Raw genomic sequence first — 23,204 nt, 5'->3', positions numbered from 1 at the left:
GTTTTCATCCTTAGATGCACCATCTATGCAAGTTTAATCATAACAGGCCATAATATTATATAGCTACTCCAAAAAATTACCCTGGTCACTCATCTGGAAAATGTACATCAGATTCAGAATCCAAGGCAAGTCTGGAAGTGTCCATCCCTAGATACATCATCCATGCTAATTTGGTTAAAATATGGCTAAAATTCACTCATGTGGAAAATCTAGGTCAGATCCAGCATTCGAAGCAGGTTGGTTAGTGTACATCCCTAGATGCATCATCCATGAAAGTTTGGTCCAGGTAGGGCTTATAGTTACTTGGAAACGAGACTACTCCTAAATCTAAACCTGGTCTCACATGTGGAAAATCTAGGTCAGATCCAGCATCCGAAGCAAGTGTGGTAGTGTCCATCCCTGGATACATCATCCATGCAAGTTTGGTCCGGGTAGGGCTTATAGTTACTTGGGAATGGACCTGCTCCTAAAACTTTAACCTGGTCACTCATCCGGAAAATCTAGGTCAGATCCAGCATCTGAAGCAAGTGTGGTAGTGTCCATCCCTAGATGCATCATCCATGCAAGTTTGGTCAAGGTAGGGCTTATAGTTACTTGGGAATGGACCTGCTCCTTAAACTTTAACCTGGTCACTCATCCGGAAAATCTAGGTCAGATCCAGCATCCGAAGCAAGTGTGGTAGTGTCCATCCCTAGATGCATCATCCATGCAAGTTTGGTCCAGGTAGGGCTTATAGTTACTTGGGAATGGACCTGCTCCTAAAACTTTAACCTGGTCACTCATCCGGAAAATCTAGGTCAGATCCAGCATCCGAAGCAAGTGTGGTAGTGTCCATCCCTAGATGCATCATCCATGCAAGTTTGGTCAAGGTAGGTCTTATAGTTACTTGGGAATGGACCTGCTCCTAAAACTTTAACCTGGTCACTCATCCGGAAAATCTAGGTCAGATCCAGCATCCGAAGCAAGTGTGGTAGTGTCCATCCCTAGATGCATCATCCATGCAAGTTTGGTCCAGGTAGGGCTTATAGTTACTTGGGAATGGACCTGCTCCTAAAACTTTAACCTGGTCACTCATCTGGAAAATCTAGGTCAGATCCAGCATCCGAAGCAAGTGTGGTAGTGTCCATCCCTAGATGCATCATCCATGCAAGTTTGGTCCAGGTAGGGCTTATAGTTACTTGGGAATGGACCTGCTCCTAAAACTTTAACCTGGTCACTCATCCGGAAAATCTAGGTCAGATCCAGCATCCGAAGCAAGTGTGGTAGTGTCCATCCCTAGATGCATCATCCATGCAAGTTTGGTCAAGGTAGGGCTTACAGTTACTTGGGAATGGACCTGCTCCTAAAACTTTAACCTGGTCACTCATCTGGAAAATCTAGGTCAGATCCAGCATCCGAAGCAAGTGTGGTAGTGTCCATCCCTAGATGCATCATCCATGCAAGTTTGGTCCAGGTAGGGCTTATAGTTACTTGGGAATGGGACTTGCTCCTAAAACTTTAACCTGGGACGCCGACGCTAACGCCGACGCCGACACCGACGCCGACGCCGACGCCGGGGGTATAGCATAAGCTCATCTCGACTTCGTCGAGGTGAGCTAAAAAGTCCTGAGGATTACACTCTACTATTCTTTTTTTTCACACTCCCATGGAATTTATTCTGATTTGTCATCCCTAATGTAGATTTTCCATAAGATCCGTGGAATTCCATAACAAATTCCGTGGAATTCCATGGAAAAAGTGTTCCATGGAATTCCGAGGAATTCTCGAGAGTATTGGGACGGAACTTTTTTGGAATGGTATGGAATTTCAAATCTAGCCTGGAAAAGAGCGGAACAATGCCAGAATAGAAATTTGCGGAAATAGCTGGAAATCCATGGAATTCCAGGATATTTGGAAATCTATGGAATTCCACGGAAATCCAAGGAATTCCAGGAAAATACAAAAACTGGAATAATCAAAATAATTTAAGGGCCAAATAATTACAAAAAAAAAATGACTACATCACAATTTTTCATAAATCAAATCTATATTTTCAAAATAAAAAATCATTTTTGCTTTACAATGTGTTTGGGGACAAACATTGCATACACACTTCTATGTATAATGAAAGCACAAATTTTAAAAAGTATTATCAATGAAAGTATTTTACATCAAAGATTATTTAAACAATGTTAAAAATCCACAGAAAAATATCATTACTGGATGATCACCTTGGTTTAATTAATGAGAATTATTATAATATACATGCATGTACATGTAGTAAATTACGGTCTGCATGAGAAACAAATGACTTTTGGTTAAAGAAAATCCTTTGTACCTAGAGTAATCTCAAACATATGACATTTTTTAATAATAAAACAAAATAGATTTTTTAAAAAAACATTAATTATGACCTTTTGCTTCATTGAATGACCTTGGGAAAGGTCACTAAAGCCTTAACAGGGTATATTTGCAACATTTGTATACAGTTACAATGATCTTCCAGTGGTCCATATACATTTACCATACAAAGTTAATGACTAGAGTGACAAACATATGTATTAAGTACACAAATATCTACTACACAACTATATTTGAAAGATCCCATAAAATCAACACATGCTATTTTTTTCCCCAACATGCCCCAAGATCCTAATTATTGAGGGTCCTAAACTTCTGAAGTATTGGCTAGAATCACTTCCTCACTGGTTCTGTTAGAGGGTGGTCAGATAACTGGTGTCACGAATGGATTCACTTTTGGTACGACGGCTTCAAAAGCTCAGCAAGTTTGATGTTGATCATTCCCAAAGACACTTCAAACTTTTCTTGCTCAATTTCTGAAAGAAAAGATTACCATAAAGATGTTTGATATCTATCTCATGTATAAATATATGACAAATAATAAACTAAAGCTATATAAGACAATTGGTTCTTTCAACCTGGCAGATCAGTTTAATACTGTAGAATAGGAATTTATTATCTTGTAATTTTTTGTTCAGATTAGGATTGATTTCTTTTTAAACTAATGGAAGTTGTGAAATTAAAAAAAAATAAAGAGACATGATTGTGTCTAAGTTAATTAACCTTGAATATGAGAGAGAACATTGTAAATTACATAAACTATGTACCCTTAAAAACATTCAGCAAATAAAGTTAAGGTATGAAAAAAAGTACATTAGTAAATATAATTTATATACCATATAAAACATTCAGTTTTGCCTTGTCAATGGCTCGTCTTTTGTCTCTTAAGCTTCTGATTAAAAGCACCTTGAACAGGAGTTTGGACGCCTATGCTGCCTTTGATATATTATCCTCCATATCAGCTTACTCCGTTAACTGACCCTTGAAAAGAGGAAAAGACGAATTTATAGGCATATGTAATTGCTTTAAATGCACATTGGTTAATTTACAATGTAACAAAAATATAGACAAAGCAAATAATATAAAGTGAATATATAGAATACATTTGTTCTAGGCTTCAAACATGCAAATACATGTACATATACTTTATTTTTGAAAAATTAAGAAAATATTAAATAAACTGTTATAAATACATGTAACTTCCATGCCTCAACAATTCAGTATTGAGTAAGATAATATATTAGTACATGTATACATGTGCTTCTTTATTTCTGGAAATTTATATCTGCAACTAAGGTTATAGGTTTGTGTAAGAATATGATGAATGACATTGACAAGGCGTAGGTAAAAACTTGTGAACAGGACAGAGAACTAGCTGACATAGGAAACAAGTTAAAAGCAACAACTTCTTAAAATAACTAAAATATATTTGAAAGAGTGGAGTCTAAGGTTCATAATAACTTTTCTCAATGCCTGGCTAACATTGATAAACACATAATTTCAATTCTTTTGATTTTATTGATTAGGAAAATGATTAAAAAATCTTACCTTTGTATAAATTTCCATACAGCTCTCTCGCTCTTGTCCTTTTTGTGAGCATTCCTGTAAATAATGCATGCATGATTTTATGTCATAGAGTATAGTCATTTTTAATATTTATACTTAAATAAAATGTAAAATGATTATGCATGTAGCATTTAGCATGTTTAGATTACCTGTCAAAAGTTATAATTGTTATGCATTATTAAGGAATTAAGAATATAAACCTCTTGTTACTTGCTCAATAAAAAAAATCTTACGCTATAAAACATTAATTAATAAAAACAATGTTAGTTTATTTGTGCTGAATGATAATTTGAGCAGGCTCTCACCATTCTCACAAGCTAGGTGACTGAATGACTTAGCATCTACATCTACATATTAGGACATTTCATCAAACTTGATGATTATATGCAGGCGCTGTGCAAATCGAGTACTTCAGCTATAAAATAATAAAAGTAAGTGCTGTGAATGATCATGAACATGCATTAAAAAATAGATACAATTATTTACAATGTACTCTGTAAATGTAAGTAGTACATGTACTAAGGAATGTTATTAGCTAATAATTCGGACCAGAGTTCTGAACTGGCCCCAAAGAGGCTGCCGACACCACTGAGCATGGAAGAGAAATAAATTTCCATAATGGGGGGGGGGGGGGGGGAACTATATTTAAATTATCTGTGCAAGTACTAAAGGTCTGAAAGTAAGGAAGACTTGAACAGGTCTGGGCGGCCTCCGTTTTTGGAGGATAACTAGATTCAATATGGCGGCCAAATTTTTTACCATATATGGAAACCGCATTGCATTGTAGGATAGTTTATCCTCCGATTTCAGAGGATAACACAGGTAATTTTCAAAGGCCTCGTGCCTACCTTTAATCAAAAAGTACATGTAAATAAAATTTCAAACATTAAACTATCAATTGTATGTGGCGATTTGAGATTCTATGTCTAGATATTTTGTAATTTATTTTCAAAGTTGGCACTTTTTGCGGTCCATTATTACTGAATATTTCTTGTTATTTTGTGTTATTTTTCATTTTTTCCCTACTTAAACAAATAAAAAAAGGACTTTTATATTTCTTCGATATTTTCTTTTAATTCAAAAATGGAGGACGAAAGGAAACACAAAAGGAAACGTATTTTAAGCGTATTTAAAATGCAAAATATACTCTGCCTTATGATTTAAGCAAACAAAACTATAATTAAAATGGATTGAATGAATAATTATAAAAATAAATAATTTGAATAGCATAAATAAATAAAATAATGATTTAACATGTTTGCGAAGAAATTAACATTTATTTATACAGCCATGTTTATACATAAACAAATAAAATATTACAAAGTGATGTGCTTAAGAATTATAAAATGAAAGAAATAATACATGATTAAACTTAATTTTTCCAAAAAAAAAAATTGATTATCAAAATTTCTAAACTGCTTATTACATAACTACGGTACTTGGAAATAAGCGTGGTTATAGTTTACCTCAGTCACGGGCAGGTAAGCGTAATATTTGTTTTCCAAGCTGTATACGGAATTACTGATTGACGGCAATTACAAAAATATAGTTATATTGATTTAATATCTAGAATTATCCATCATTATATGAAATTATACCTTTTATTTGTTTTGATTGCGAAATCAGCGCACAGTTCATAAGTGCAAGAGTTGTGGTTATTTGTTTGGTGACGAGTTAACTGCCCTTGGTTTTGAAAATTCCGGTAGGTGGCAAGACCGCTATCCTCTGCTTTCAGAAGATAAAATCTATCCTCCAAAAACAGAGGCCGCCTAGACCTGTTGAAATGCCTTTGTTGGTGGTAGTCTGTGAAACTAAATAGAGGCTTGGGTCTACCGCAACTAAGTTGTGCACAACTTTATATCATATAGACAGCTTATAGAGCATTATTTGTCTACCACCGTCTACACGTTTTTTCTTTGTTGTAAACATGGTAAAGATAGCCAATTTAGATGTTGCATGTTGCAACATATTGGAGACACTAATAGTGTTATGATGTCTGTGTACGATGTAACATGGACTGTCGTGGCGCAATTGGCAAAGTGCCACTAGCATATATAGCGAGGTCTAAGGACATGTACGAACGGAGGAAATTCGGGTTGAAATCCACACATTGTTCAAACATATTTTGATAAGAGATGTTTAGAGTTGTACAATAATTATTAAAGAAATGAAACTCGCCCTAATGGTTTCATCGTCGGGCATTCTATGTGTGTGGTGCCCAGACTGAGGAACAGTCAATTATCCATTCAACTTCAAGAACACATAAAATACTGATTACTGTACATTGTACCTACCGGGTCTTAAAATGTCTGCATCTTTTGTCAAAATACAAATTCCATTCCAAGCTAATAATAACAGCAGTTCCCTTCTTCGTGACACTCTCTTTCCTTCTGTCCAACAATACAACACGGCAGCCGAATTGTTGAATTTTGGCGGGCTGTAGTTTAAATTAATTGTTCATCGAGCCCGACATCGATCCCGACGTAATTGTACTATGAGCCGACAGTTTAAGGAAAAAATCTAAGTTATTTTCCACAGCTTTCCAGAGCAGAAAATGTCTAAGTTTCTCATTTTATCAGCTTTTCCATAGAATTCCACAACTTTCCAAACCTCAAAATGTCTAAGTCCAAATTTGTTATTCAAATTCCAAAAGATTCCAAAAACTTCCAAAAACACTTTTAGACTCTTGTATGGAAATGTTTGGAATTCCATGGAATTCCAAAACTTTTCCAAACCCTTTGGAAAATCTACATTAGGGATATTTGGTTTCTCACAATCCTTAAATCTTTCTATTGTGGCTATACATGCTTCCTTTAAACTTGGTTGATATCATGTGTTCTATGATCCACCACAAGCTGTAGAACAGACGTCCTTCTTCTTACAGGGTTTGTTGATAAGAAATGTTCATAACTAAAAAGATAAAGTGATTCCCATCTATTAGAATGTTGCAGACCTTTAATGAAATATCGAGATTACAAACAGTATTTAAGCTCAAAGGTGCACTGAAACATTACTAATTGTGAGCATTGCAAACATAGATCTCTAAAACATCAGAGGTGGGATGAGTTGTCATGGAGGAATAAGCATCCCCTGTCAACTAGTTACACCTGCTGTGAGCTCCTTGTCATAATAGGGTGAAATGGATAAATCTGTAGACAATTCAGTATGAAAATAATGGCTTAACAATTTCTGTATGAAAAACATCGATCAGTAAACATTTGACTTATCTGTACAGTAGACTGTATTTGTTAACAAGGTCATTGTATCAAACACAGAATTTGCAAAATGTTCAACCTGTATCATCAACTTATTTGCCAATAGCTTGCCTCATTTTAGTAATTGTTTGTACTAGGTACACATGCTCTTGTCCTTTGAATCAAATGGGAGTCATAAACTCCATATGAAGGTGATAATGCTACATAAGTAAGGGAAGTTAATAATAGAAAAATTAAAGTTATGTGTTTATCATAAAATTTAGTTGTTACTTTGCCATTAATGTCTTTGTCTAGTAAAATATTCAAATATGAAACAGATGTATATGCCTCTGTGGTGTCTTTAATTTTGAGTTCAAAGAGATAATTACATGTGAATGAAAAAAAAAATTAAATATAATGAATAGTGATCAATCTCAAAAAATGTATAAACATTACAAATCTGTGAAGTGCCTTGCAAAAACAAGGACCCCCTGGAAATCCCAGAGGTGGGATCAGGTGTCTAGGAGGAGTAAGCATCCTCTGTTGACCGGTCACACCTGAATAAGTTAATGTAGGAATAAAAATGAATAATTACTGCCCATTGATAAAGCATCATCAATATGTCATTATACATGATATATCTAATCATGTACCGTTAGTATACATAGGACAGGAAATACAAAATATAGTTATTTATAAAACAGTGTACAGTGCTACCTCGGTATATTGCCAGCTTTTGTCCAAGGCAGATTTTGGCATTATAGCGAGGGTGGCAATATAACGAATTCTGCCATAAATTACAATTCAGTGGGTAATCAAAGCAAAATAAATAGTTTATGTAATTCATTTCAGTTACAGTCTGTTAATGTCATGCTTGTGCACATACGTATAAGGGAAGCTCTCGTTTCTTTTTGAAAAAGAAGTCATTATTTTTTTAGTTTACAATATTTTTACTGAAAAGAAACAAAATATCAGAATATTGAACACCTGTCAATTCCCTGCTCTTTCGCCATGCTCTAAGAATTTAATAACCTGATAACAAAGATGTCAGTAGCCGTTATAGCCTCTCGGTATTAAAAAAGTTTTGAGAATTATTATTAATCTCATCTGAATCGAAAGTAGATTTTTTTCACCGTCTCAAGAATTTCTGAATCAGTTAAAAAGTTTGGTTGGTAAAGTGTCATGACGAATGGCAAGTCACGTGTCAGAATACGTCAACCTGTTGTAATAAACATGCATTCTTATGTTTGCTGGTACCTGTGTACTTCTCTTCCGATTCTGTTTTGATATTTATCAATCAACCCAATCTGTGCCCAACAATTTATGAAAAATTCAGGGGTAACAGAATCCTTAATATTTTCACGTGCGGAATTATAGTAGTCTAAAAATAGAGGTGGGATTTCCTTTTGATCGATAGAATGGCTTCTTAATCTAAGGGGACACAAATGAATATTTGCATTTATTATGGTTTGGGGCATTATCCATGATAAGCAATAATCGGCGATTTACAATCAAATAGATCGAATATTGATCAATCAATTTTTTTTCTTCTCGTAATCCAAATTTGTACGCTTTCTCTTGCCTGACGTTTCCATTACTGTGATGAAATAATTCTTCTTTCTTATAAAAACACGCCAAAGACATTGCTAATTTTGAGTTTTATTCACCAATTATTTTTAATTTAGCTGAATTCCTTGTCCAGCCCGTTACGCTTCACCGCAACCACTGTCAAAGCACGGGTGTGTTGTCCAAATTACCGACCCGCTCTAGGTAATTGGCATTGTTCTCGAGGGTTTTCCTTATATAATTTGACCTTTTGTTTCCTAAAACCAGTGGCGGATGGCAATAAGCAGGGGCGGCAATATAACAGGTGTATTAACAAAAGGGGGAAATCCGTTCTTCGAGAATTCTTGGCAATAAGCGAGGGTGGCAATATAACGGAGGGCAATATACCAAGGTAGCACTGTATTTTCAACTTCAGCTAGGTCATCATATTAAAAAATAATCATATATTTCCAAACATTGAGGAGTTTCATTGTATTTAATCTTGTAAATAATGTATCTGACCAGCAACATATGGCATGTGGCTTAATTGTGCTATTATGCATGCATCAAAATTTATTTCTAATTATAGCTTTCCTTAGTGTGCACACGGCCTTAATGCAAAGAAATTTGACGCGCAGTAAATTAATTTGAATTAACTTATTTGCATTAAATTGTCCATGTGAATGTGGTTCAAATTTAATCTGTATTAACTTACGTTTAATTCGAATTAAACCCTCCTTGTGAAGACGACATTAAATGTACATATCTCATACTGTACACCCTCATCAAAGCTTCACAACCAGATAATACATATTCTTGTCAGCTGTCAAAATCACATTCGCATGATTAAAATGAAAGTGAACGTGAAGTTGAATACCGATCCCGATTAGAATGAATACAATTAAAGGACTGTTAAGGACCCTCTATACACTAAATCAAAAATGTTTTTAGTCCAAGATAAATAAATTGAACACTTAATTTGCATGTGTTATCTCACTCAAGTAAACAATGTGTAGAGATTTCTGTTCATCAATACTTTAATGTCTTTGAATATTTTTCTTAGGGTGTAAACATGCCATGTACCCTATGTTGAACATGTTGAAATTCAAGAAAATGAAGTAGATCTGATAAGCTCATTATTTATACTTTTATACAATATAATTTTTTTTATTCAATTGTTAAGAATGCTTGTATTAACTAAAATTCAGTAACAGACTGCTAGGATTTCAATTTATCAAATTTGATTTAGACCCCAGGGCGAATTAGTCTCTATCTCCATAAAAATACCATAAAATCAGAGCTCTTTGGTGTGCAGTATATACTAGAGTGTAATTGATTTGTATGAGAAAACTGAAATTAAAATAATCATGGAGGGTAAAAAATTGGGGGGGGGGGGTTTACAATCTTTCAGATTTCTTCTAATTCCATCAAAAAATATATACAGAGAGCTTAATTTATGCAATCTAAGTAATTATAATACACAGATGATAACATTTCTTGCTCATTTGAAATTACATATACATTTGTAATATTCTTGGCACACCAACTTGTTCACTATCAACAAAATGTTTTCCTTTTAAATTAAATTTTAATAATCTGGTTAAGTGGTACATTCTAACAGATGCTCTTTATCAACAAACTTCTCTTAACATAATTGATCACTCAGGTTTACAGCGCCTGCCAGTCAATCGATATCAAACATTAATTAATAGAGTCCGGCCTCTAAAAGATTATGAGGCCCCTTATATTTTTTGTTGTATTGTCAAAATGTCTTTTATTGTCTTATTTAGTATTTTTAATACACTTACAAACAACTTGTTCCTTAGACACTAAATAATGATTAAATAACTTGAGTTTGGTCTGAATTTACTGTGCTTTTCCAGTCACTGCACTTAAAAATACTATTTTTGCATCTACTGTAAGTTTTACTCGCATTAAGGTGTTGATTATATACATGTACTGTAGAAGCACAAATTTTCGTGGACATAAAATTTTGTTATTTCTTATGTTATCTGAGAAGGTTTTGTAGGCATTAAATTTCATTGTTATGAATGTAACCCTACTCATTATATATTGAAATGTAATATTTCATGTGGGATTAACAACGAACAAATGACAAAATAAAGGAATATTTCTGCTTTAAAAGCATATATTGTGTGTATATATATACACTGTATAGCCCTGGCCTTGGGGAACTGGAATCTTGCTCCCTCCCTCAATGATATACTTTAACTGTATAATAACATAATTGTATTCTCTGCAGTTGGAAAATCTTTTCATTAATTTTTCTTTTTAAATCCCTCAATGAAAAAAAAAATCTCTTCATTTTGAATTTCAGTGGTTGCATTATACCCCAATAAATACATGTATAGTGTGTACCCCTCCTTCTTTGTTTTTTTTTTCTGAAAATAGAAGTGTGCACACCATAAAAGAGAATTTATAGTAGTTCGTATTTGTCTAATATATTAACACATTACATATGGAATGCCCCGGTGACAACAATGGCCAATGGTGTAGTATTAATTATCTGTCCTGTTTATTATGGAAAATAGCTAAATAATGAAAATTATCAGTATGACTGTCAGTTGCAAACATCTTTTTTTTTTAATCCCATTTAAATAATTTTATTTTACTTTTTATCTGGACTACATGTATCATTGGTGAAGTTCTTTGTCTTTTAAACTGAACCTTTAATTTTTTTTTTATATACTGGCACAATTAGCTGATAACATACAGACTTAATTTTAAATTTATTGATCCTCCCAAATATTTTCCGGTCTTGGGCCAACAGACTGAAATAAATATGTAAAACACTGATTCATGACTGTAGTATATTGAAATAATGCAGGAAAACATGTACAGATCATGTTGATACACAAACACATCATCATGAACTCCGATCATCAGAACTTCAGGTAGTTTTTTTTTTTTTTTTTTTTCTGACATGTAGGTTTTCACTATTAAATGAATATTATATAATTGCATTCATACCATAAACTTCTCTCTGCTGTGTTCTGAGAATCCATGAACATTGATAATTTCTGATCCGAAACCAATGAATCTACCTGAAATGTATTATAATATTATGCAGTTTTAAAACATAAATTCCATGATAAATAAATAGGAAAATATATTCTTTAATTACTGTAACTTAGTAGAAGTCGCATCATTTTCATGAATCATCACAGCTATATATACATATTCTCTCAAAACTGTCCCAATGCAATAATGAGTGCATAACAATAAAATGACAAGTATCAATCTTTAAATTCACATACTTTGAAAACTTTGTACATTAAAATTAGGGCATGGCACTGTCTAAATGCACAGCATGTCTTTGACATTAATATCAACTTATATAGCTGCACTATACCCTCAGGTTGCCAGGGCTAGAAGACCACGTTGAAGCAGGGACCTATACATGCTTAACAATTATATCTATGTCCCTGGGAGAAGTAAACAGCTACCCCCCCCCCTTTCATCATTTAAATTATTTCTAATATTTACGCCTCAGTTGTACATGTGTTTTTTTAGTTGACAGCTTAATATGTACACAATATTAACAATGCTTTTAGTAGCCCACGTACCTATATATAACCCAGGCAGACTGAACGTTTCCCCGGCCCATAACACATGTTGTGACCGACTCTACTTTCGTTTTTAATATGAAACCTTCGAACTTGACATGACACATAAACAAGACGCGAAACGCAAGAAAACATTTAAATTTTCTAACAATATATTTTGCTACACATTTCAAAAGATCAACGTTGATTCAATAAAAATCGAAATATTAGATGCACGTACATGCAGAGATAGTTTCTCTCCGCGAGTACAACATATGCCAATACGGAATGTGTTTACCTTCCCAGAGACATAGATATAGAGAAGATTTCTTTATGTTTTCACTAACATTAATAATAATAACTTTTAGTTTAATGGTTTTAACCATTTATACTGCAATCATGCAACGATGTACATTGTAAGAATACAGCATATACATGTATACATATCGTAGGAAAATTATTGAGTAAACAATAATGCCGTAATGTCATAATGGACACATATCTTTACTCATTTATTCATAGGCCATATTTAATACATGTACATAAAATTTATTTATTTATTTACAGATTTTGTACTTACCTTTTACAAAGTTTACTTCGTCCTCATGTACATGACTAAGTGTGAAACGGGTACTGTATTATGATGTCATTTACGACGTCATTTGATGTAACGAGCATGCGCACTCGCAATGTGTGTAAGTCTCGCCGAGAAGAAAAAATGATGGATCGGTGGTCATCTTATACACACTCATTACACAGATCTCATGCATCCGGTCAAATTAACACTTCATTTTTTTGAAATGGGATGCATCCTAGGACATTTTCTAGTTGATTTATGACAAAATCCAACTGAACACCACCATTTCGTGTTCATTTGGATTTTTCCGTGTTCATTTAAACGTGTGCCGTCTAAAGCACGTGTCCAATTGACAGGGTTTACAAACACACACACACACACACACACACACACACACACACACACACATATATATATATATATATATATATATATATATATATATATATATATATATATATATATATATATATATATATATATATATATATCCTCATTCCTATTTTAATTTAAATTATTCAGACGCTAGATTTTATCTACGGCACGCACAGAAACAACTTAAATACACTTAATTAGAAATGGATCAAGAGGGTTTTACCAGAATTTATGATGACTTTAGCAGTTCTCTCTCCCCTGGCAAATTGTTGGGGATTTATAGACGGCACATTGCGCCCAATAATACGTCCTTCCAGTTTCTAAGAATAAACTTAATCAGGCTCTCTCTCTCTTTCTCTCTCTCTGAGAGAGGCATAAACGGATTCAAGTTTTAAAATTTCAGTCAAGATTCACACCCAACTGCTTGATTGCAAATTTGGCTGGGCCTTTCGAGGGTAAGCGACACGATGGAGCGATTTTTAGGGAAAGCGGTCTTGGAGACAAACTTGAACGCTACATGAACTCTCCTAACCTAAAGCCGTACTGTTCGTACAGAGACAGCTTATGCTGTCAGTCAGTGTGTACTGGGTCTAGTTAAAGGAATGCGAGTAAGTTCAGAAGAAGCGGAATTTAACCGGTGGATGTCTACAGTTAGGCAATGCGTGGAACTGGACTTTAATAAAGTTTTTCAGACATATGCATTTCTTGATAACAAGAATAATTTGAAACTCTACCTCCAACCTGTGGGAGTATGCTATGGGAGCGTTCCTTACCAACTGTCAGAACTGTTTGTACGGAAGTTCTACGACAGATTACTTCGGAATTCACCCTCCTTAAATTCTTTGCAACAATATGTTAACAACAGCTTAATTAAGATTTTATTGGCGTTCATTTTTAACACAAAAAATGCTATAAATAAATACTGACTACAATTGAACAGTTATTTTTGCTTTTGCTGAATCAGCTGTCTAAATAAATTAATCATGGCATATCTCTCCTTTTTTTATATTTGATCCTTTCTTGGTCGAATTTCTGCCTCTTCTTCTCTAACTCCGGCTTCTTTTTTTTCTAGCTCAATTTTTTTCTTTATTCAAGTCATTTTCGCTCTCAGCTTCATGATGGAGGAAGTAGAGCATGGTATTTGATTTTTTTTCTCTTAATTGAAAAAGATGGACTCTCATCATTCTCATCAGATGTATCTGAAAGAATGGGAAAACGATTTGAAATTAAAGAATGTTTGTAAACATGAGTATGAAAGTTATTACATGAATACATTTAATTTATATATACCTGTTTTCTTGTTTTCGATCGCCTTTTTCCGTACCAGTTGTCCTTTCATCTTTGATTTTTTCGTTCTTTCTGAATTTGACCAGCTCGAACAAATTTTTCACCTCCTGTTACAACTGTTGCTTCTAGACGTACTCTTCCTCTGTACCAGATTTTTGAATGAATAGTAAGGCACCTGTATAGAATTGTAAAAAAAAAAGATTAGAACCTGGCGTAAACATGATTGAAAGTAAACGAAAATACAAACATGATGGCTATGATATTTCCGCTTGTTTACAGATTCTTAATATGAATTTGTTATTTATTTAACAACTAAGTTTATCAACCTGTATAGTTTATCTCTGTGTTCGGCTTTAGAATATGAAAGAAGCAGAGTCGTTCTTCCTCGACAGGCCTGTCATCCAAGCATACGCCTTGACGTGCAAGCATTAAATTTTTGGCTATTTCTGCCCATTTATTTAAGGAGTCTCCGCAAAAGAAATGAACAACCGAAACTTCTTTTAATAGATCTATGTCGTCCTTCATGGGAAAAAAATGAAACATATCGGTTTCCTTTCACAGATTACTACAAAAATAACATACTCGAGATTTTACATCATATCAATAGATATTATTGTTTGTGTTTATATATACTAAATAATCGGATTTATGTAGTGAATGCGTTATAAATCCATTTATCACAGCGCCCCACGTGGAAGGATGCGCGCGCAATATATGCGCAAGCATTTGTACATTCCATTCTCACACCATTTCCAAATGTTGCACGTTTAGGGTTTGCCGTGAATTTTTAAGAAAATTTAGAATATTGCACAATGACATTGTCAAAAGACTGTGGTGTACAAAGACGAGGTACCCACTGAACACATGTATCTTAAATAATTGATCTGCAACCAGCCGTGGCCATATGATGCCAAACTTAATTAATAAATAATTAAGAAATGGTGTCACTTGTTTTTTAGTGGTAGTCTGTGATAAATAAATACATCTCAACTGATTTAGATTTTCAACATATATGGACAATGGACGGATCCAATGCAGAATGGGCGTCCGCAGTTTTCACTGAAATCTTATTCATATTTATCTATAATTTTACTTAGTCATTTTTTACATAATTCATATGCATGTATATTCTGCAGTTGATTGGGTTTTTTTTCTTTTGTTCGTTTTGTCTATGTGTGCCTATATTCTGCTCTTTACTGTATTGTTTAAGTGTTGCAACCCATCGCTCTTTCAAATATCAGTATTGGATCTCAGTTAAGACAGTAAATTGTATGTCTAATGCAGAGCGTTGTTGAATGGAGATGTGATCGTATATTCTTATCAATAGGCAGAATTATTTATGTGAAATCTTATATTTACATACACGTTGTGAACTTGATCTTCCCTAAGATGGATGGGTTGGGGGTATTTGACCAATCGGTAATTAATATCTAATAGGGTGATGAATATTTGATTCTGAAGGGGGGTTGCAATTTTTTTTTTTTTTTTTTTTGGTCAAATTATTTATTTTAATGCTAGTCTAGGAAAGGTTATTTATCTACAAGATGGTCTAGGACAGCTTATTTATTTTCTTCTTCAATGAAAAGAAGGGGATATAACGCCCAAACTTAGGGGTAATAGCACCGATCAAGGGCAGATTATTTGTTCTCTTTATTTTCTTGCCAATCAGGGCAGATTATTTATTTCTAACATTTTAAGGGACAGATTATTTATTTCCAAAACTGCCTCCCCCTTGCAGAATCAAATGGTCGTCCCCAAGCAAACATTTGATTTTAGAGTAACATTTTTTTTTTCATTATTTACATGTAACTAATCTCGTACATAATTGTATTTTAACCTCATTCAAAACATAAGTGCCATCTGTTGTAAGACAGTGGATTCAAGGTATCAGATCAATATTCTCAGCGTCTAGATGTATTATGTACATCCCTTTCACTGAAAGAAACAAGTTATATTTGCAGTACTTTCTTTTATTTGTAAGGAATTTATTGTACAGAGAGGCGTGGCAGCAGAGTCGCGCAGCGACGAGACTGTCACGCCTCTCTGTACAATAAATCCCTTACAAACGAAAGAAATTGTCTGTAAATGTCTTGTGTCATGGTAATTTGCATAGTCACTCCTTCAGCACCGGCGACATTACGTCACAGGCCTTGGTCCATCGTAAGTGTACATGGTGTTCAAACAAAGCAGAAAGTACGAAGGAGATGTTGCATTGAAAAATCAAGCGATGTTAAATGAGTGTACAGTTCTATTTGACGGATTAATTTAAGCAGTTTGAGTATTTCAAAAACCATAATATACAAATGCACAATACTAAAATCTTTGATCCGCCCGCACTATGATCCGCTACATTACTGTTACTAGGGATAAGCTTGCATGTCCTGAGGAAATTTGAGTCATGTACTGTAGCCACAAGTGTCAAAATTATGGAATTTAGTGCAAAAGGGTCCAAATACATGCATATACGAATATGTATCCGTTTGCATGTAACTCAAGGAACCCAGAAAACAGGTGCTTTTAAGGGAATCATCGAACTGCGCTTGTTTTCAATATTATCACATTTCAATTATCTGTTTTAATTTGAATATATGAAATTCTGTGTATTTTAAAAATTTTTGTTTAAAGCAGATAACTAAGTTTTCATGTATTCCTCTTGAAAATGGTTCTCACGTATGCATTTTCAGATTGAAGGGAGGGGGTTGAATTTTTTAGGTTTTTCATGTTTCCTCTGCATTGGTTGTATATACTTACAGAAATTGAATAAAAAAAAATACAAAAAGTATTGAGTTCTTTTGGAAGTTATTGTACAGTTCATTGGAAGTTATTGTACGGCTAAGCTCCGCCCCCTAGAAGTTATAGTACGTTGAAATTCAGCCATAAAAGCACCGCACCATTACACAGATTTATTTAATTACACCACATAGTCTGCTTTTTTTTTCTTCAATTCAATCCACTTGATATAAGTTATATTATATATTAAAATAAATACACACGTCTTCTACTTACGTGTAGATAAATCCCTACAAGGTCAAAACAGTTAAAAACACGTAAAAACAACGCATCATATCTGCAAAGAACACATATCTTGATGACGTCATACGTACATGTACAGGTTCGATCAAAACTTGTAACTAAAGGTCTCTGCTGTTGGATTGCACAGGTATATAGTCAAGATGCTGGATTATCATTAGGAATTCATAGCCTGTTTTAAATAGGCCATTATTATACGAAGTTAACAGTATATTTAATTCCATGCGGCCGGTACATACATGTACTAGTACAGCGGTAAGTATATAATAAGAACTGCAAACGAGAGTGCCCATATCATAGATCTGAAAAATCGTTGAAAACTTTTCACCTACCAATACATTATATTGTTCCCTGTTTCATTATGCACGAAACGGTTTAAAGGACATGAACCACTAAAGGCCATTTGCAACACTAGAAAATGAAAATGATCACAATATGACCCGCATCAAAATGCATCAAACAGCTTGACATTTCATTGATGACCCCCCCCCCCCCCCCCCCACACACACACACACCGGGGTCAGTTAATCCTCCTAGGATTAGAAATGAAAATCGTTCAGAGTCCCGCCACTAAACTTTGTGTATATATATTTGTAAATATTGACAATTTCTATCTGGCAAAACGTAGTTTTGGTTTGTGTTCATGAACAACCTGGTAGTTAGAAAGGGGATAGAGGGAAGGAGTTAGCTCTTTGTGATCTTAAATACTGAAAACTAGCAACATTTGTGATTATCATAATAAGTAATCCCACGTCGTCCGCGTTGTATAGTGATTAGAGGTTTCCTCAAGAGTCAGGAGTTGATCATTACGTCGCGTACTTAAATTCCACGATGAGACCAGTCCTTCTCGTGAAACGATGTAAACCGAGGACACAGTATGTGCTGGCGCGAAAAAATTCCTTACTGCTCAAAGGCTGTAAGTGCCGGGTACAGGTCTAAATTTGCAGCCCTCCACCGGCAAATGGTAGCATCTCAATATAATGTAATTTTTTTTTCCAAGGGACGTTAAACAAACAAGCAAACAAAACAAACACACAATTAACCTACACTTACAGCTTTCCATTATTACATACTCTTTCTACCAACATACAGTCTACATGTCAATTACTCAATAGATCATGGACGTGATCGGGAGGTCGTGAGTTCGAATCTCGGCCGCGACTGACCCAAGTCGATAAAAAAATGGGTAGCAACTGTTCCTTCGCCATGCGCTCGGCACTTTGAAGTGAAAGTTGCGGGTCCTTCGGATGAAACCTTGAAAACCGAGGCCCCGTGTCACGGTCAGAACACTCACTGCTCAATGGCCCTGAGTGCCGAGTAAAGGTCAAAATTTGAAGCCCTTCACCAGTATATGGTGACGTCTCTATATGAGTGAAAAATTCTCCAATGGGACGTTAAACAACATTCAATCAATCAATCAATAGATCATGGACTTTTTGGTCGTAGCTCTAGCCCTCCTTTGAATGAGAAATGGTGATATAGATATAGTAAGAATGGTTTAGAGTTAAGCATGTCTTGACTAATTTCTTGATTTACTTTTTTAGTTGAATTAGACTTAGCTATACAGATATAACTTGATTTCGCTATTTAAAACACTTTGATTTAGCTACCTAATCCTGCTTTTTTCCCCTAAAATGTGCAGTTTTTTCATCATGGATAAAAGTCAAGCTATGGTGACATGGTAATTTTTAGCTTTGAACTCTTCTGAAAACAATGAAAAAAATGCTTTTTAAAACATATGTCTTCTGACGATCACTAGTTTTAAAAGTTTGGTATGAGGCAATATACATTGGATTATCCTCCTTTCCCTCTCTTTCTTTCTGTCTTACATACACTTTAGTCAAAAATTAAAATTGAATTACATATACAATTGTTTTAACTGATGATATATGAAGATAGTGAAAAAGGTGAAGAAAACGAACAGTGATCGATCTAAAAAAAATCTACTAACAATACAAATATGTGAAGAGGGCATGAAACACGGACCCACCTAGCTCAAAAATCCAATGATACAATACAAATCGGGAGCAAACAAAAAAAAAAAAAAAAGAAAAGAAAAGGTGGGATTAGGTGATTGACCGGTCATACCCGCCGTGTGCTCATTGTCATGATCGGGTAAAAAGAAATATTCCTAAACAATTCAGTGTTAAAATAATGACCTAACAATTTGTATGAACAAGAGGCCCATGGGCCGCATCGCTAACTTGAGCACACTGGCTAGGAAGAAGCAGAAATCAGTCCAGTATTGTTGATTTTTAGGGGGGGGGGGACTTAAATTTACACTACCTCAGGATGCTTCTATATCAATATTACTAATCATGACTTTGCTGTTCTTAAACAGACGAACTATTAAGATTTTTTCCTGTGTATTCCTTTGTAAAACTCTGATTGCTCATTGTGGCCCCACTGTATTATTTCAATTAATATTAAAGTCATGTGATAATACGATAGCTTTACGAAAAGAAATGGTTGGAATGGGTATCTATTAGCGCACGTTTATATTCCGTTGATTTCTTCATAGTATGCCTTAATAGTGCTGCGTAAGTCAAATGCTGACTGACATTTTTAGCTCACCTGAGCCGAAGGCTCAAGTAAGCTTTTTTTTATCAAAGAGTGTCCGGCGTCCGTCTGTCGTGTGTAAACTTTTCACATTCTTGACTTCTCCTCATGAACCAATGGGACAATTTCAACCAAACTTGCCACAAAGCATCCTTGGGTAAAGGGAATTCAAGTTTGTTCACAGGAAGTGTGGCGCCTTCTTTCAATGGGAGATAATTAAGAATTCGTTAAGATTTGGTGGCATCTTTTAAAAATCTTCTTCTCAAGAAACACTGGGCAAGAAAAGATGAAACTTATGTGCAAGCTTCATTACATACATGTGCAAAAATACCCGATCCTCCTCTGACTGCGCATAAAATGCGTCAAATTTTACCATGATGACATCATGATGACAAACGCATTGCAATCAGTGACTTGTTTATTCCTTGCTTGTGGGATTTAACTAGCTACATAAATGAATGCAGTAGTAAATTTTGATCTAGTTCAAAGAGCGCTCGCTCTGTGACTGGAAGGTCGTGTGTTCGAATCACGGCCGCGACTGACCTAATTAGATAATAAATAGGTAGCAACTGTTCCTTCGCCAAGCACTCGGCTCTTTGAAGTGAAGTGAAAGTTGCTGGTCTTTCGGATGAGACCTTAAAAGCCTAGGCCCGTGTCACGTTAGGCGTTGGCACGATAAAGAACACTCACTGCTCAATGGCCCTGAGTGCCGAGTAAAGGTCTAAATTTGAAGCCCTTCACCGGTATATGGTGACGTCTCTATATGAGTGAAAAATTCTGGAACGGGAATTTACCGGACGTTGAACAACATACAATCAATCAATCATGATCTAGTTCATTACTCTTATACAATTTAAAATTGCAAATTATTTAATTATTTGGTTTTGTGAGGAATTGCTATTTTTGTGTGATGTCACAGTAAACATGTCCTGTATGAATTAGACGCCGCCCCCTTTATGCAGCCTTACATATGTAACAGTGCTGCGTAATGAAAATTGTATTTGCTGACAGGGTCTTTGTATCGACCATAGAATATCCGAAATAATAAATTGAAAAGAGACTGTTGAAATCCTTATTTAGTCAACTTATTTATCAATATCTTGCTTCGTTTTGGACATCACCTCGTTTTACGTAAGCCATGCTCTTGACTATCGAAGCAACTTGGAGATATAAACCCCATATTCAAATGATAACGCTATTTTTCTACTAAATCAAATATATAGAGATAACGAACAGTATTCAGGCTCAAAAGTCCATTAAACAATACAAATTTTGGAGCAGAGCAAACACGGAACTCTAAAAACATTAGAGGTGGGATCAGGTGCCATGGAGGAGTGGACATCCTCTGCCAACCGGTCACACCCGCCGTGTGCTCCTTGTCTCGATCGAGAAATAGCGGAAAAATCTGTCGACATTTCAGTGTGTAAATGATGGCCTAATAATTAGTATAAAAAACGTCAGTCAGTATTTGACTTAATGATAAATTGTATTTTCTGACAAGGTCATTGTATCGACAATAGAACTTACGAAATGACGACTCTATACGAGACTGCTGATATTCTTGCTTCATCAAATTGTTTGTCGATAACTAAATAAGGGAAGTTGACAATAGAAAAGTTGAAGTCATCACATTTACCATGAAGTTTTGTTATAAGGATAACATTAACATCTTTTTTCTAGTAAAACACATATGAAACAGATCTGTCAGACTCCCTGGTTTCCTTAATTTTTTAAACCGAGGCAGGATATTGACAAATAAATTGATGTTAGTTGAATTTCAGCAACCTCGTTTAATGTCAACATTTCGTAAATTCTGTTTTCGTTATTATGACCTTGTTAGCAATATAACCTTCTGTCTGATCGTGTTTTGGCTGACATATTTTAGATCAATTGGTAGGCCTTTGTTTTTATACCGAAATCAACTACGGAATCTGTCGTCTACCTGATCAATACTTAGATCACATGGCCCGTGTGACTTGTCAACAGGGAATGCTTACTCCAAGGAACCTGATCACCTGTGGAATTTCCGGGGGTCTGTAGTTATGCCCTATTCAAAGATTTGTATTGTTTATAGCTTTTTGAGATCAATCATTGTTCGTTATCTTCACCTTTTTCATTATTATGAGTTCAATGGGATATATCGAGTTAAAGCAGTAGTGACAAGCTAATTCAGAGAATTTGTGTCCCCCGCTTAGGGAAAAAAGAAGAGCATGCGCAGTTCGGGGGGGGGGGGGTCGGACTTCCCCCTGGATTTGTAGAGTTATTAAATGTATACATGTAAATTGAAGCAAATAAAAAATGTCAATATGCATATTAAGATTTGATTGCTTATTCTTAAATATATATATAGAAGATTCTTTTATACAGAATATCTATCACATTGTAATAATGATTTTATGAGTTTGTACACCCCAGACGTTATAATTTTTCATTTCTTATGTTGAATACTACCATTTAGTAAATCACAAAATAAAAAAAAAAGAATCGTCCGAGATTTGAACCCGGGACCTCTCACTTGCTTAGCAAGTTTAATTATACATCAAATTAAATTCAAACATTAGGTCACATATAATGTTTATATTCATGTTCGATATTGTCAAAATATTACACAATACATGGTGTCTAATTTAGCCTTTACTAAACAGCTCTAATAGATGTAATTAGAATATAAAGTCTGCCGACAACCTGTATTATATGTAATAACTCTCCACATGCCCCTGTGCTAAAAATAGTGCCAAGCAACTTTTAATACATATTAAAAAAAACGGGACAGGACACTTTGAATGGGGCGAGAGAGGCCATAGGGAGTTATGGTATACAATTTTACTGCAAAAGCTCAAAACCTTCTTGAGATATCGCCCGGAAACGAAAGTGTTACACACAGACAGAATGTATGAATTTACGACCTTGAACTTCGACATTTTGACCTCAAAATCAATAGGGGTCTTCCTTAGGCCGAGGGAGTTCCTATGTAAAATTTCATCGCAAAAACTCAAAGGATTCTTGAGATATCGCGCGGAAACGAAAGTGTTAAAACAAAGAATTTATGAATTTATGACCTTTGACCTTTTGACCTCAAAATCAATAGGGTTCTTTTTAGGCCATAGGGAGTAGCTGTGCGAAATTTCATTGCGAAAGCTCAAAGGGTTTTCGAAATATCGCTCG

General features: G+C 34.8%; 1 protein-coding gene and 2 long non-coding RNA genes across 3 annotated transcripts in view; 1 reads left to right on the top strand and 2 right to left on the bottom strand.

Annotated features, from left to right (window-relative positions):
* The window catches only part of LOC133194975 (ficolin-2-like), an 81,028-nt gene that overhangs the window by 48,888 nt on the left and 8,936 nt on the right, over nt 1-23,204 (top strand). The gene's annotated exons all lie outside the window — the stretch shown is intronic.
* Nucleotides 2,066-4,534, bottom strand: LOC133194503 (uncharacterized). Its single transcript, XR_009722103.1, has 4 exons — nt 4,212-4,534; nt 3,889-3,942; nt 3,177-3,321; nt 2,066-2,816 (listed from the first exon to the last, which is right to left on the bottom strand). It is a non-coding gene; the product is annotated as an uncharacterized LOC133194503 (long non-coding RNA).
* On the bottom strand, nt 6,676-12,338 carry LOC133194502 (uncharacterized). The gene is made up of 3 exons (XR_009722102.1): nt 12,233-12,338; nt 11,637-11,710; nt 6,676-6,816 (listed from the first exon to the last, which is right to left on the bottom strand). It is a non-coding gene; the product is annotated as an uncharacterized LOC133194502 (long non-coding RNA).

This window comes from Saccostrea echinata, unplaced genomic scaffold (genome assembly GCF_033153115.1).
Source record: "Saccostrea echinata isolate AGI-Se365-2 ecotype Australia unplaced genomic scaffold, CSIRO_AGI_Sech_v1 ptg000029l, whole genome shotgun sequence".
Taxonomy (NCBI): domain Eukaryota; kingdom Metazoa; phylum Mollusca; class Bivalvia; order Ostreida; family Ostreidae; genus Saccostrea; species Saccostrea echinata.
Note: the sequence above shows the minus strand (reverse complement) of the source record. Positions and strands in the feature narration are given on the sequence as shown.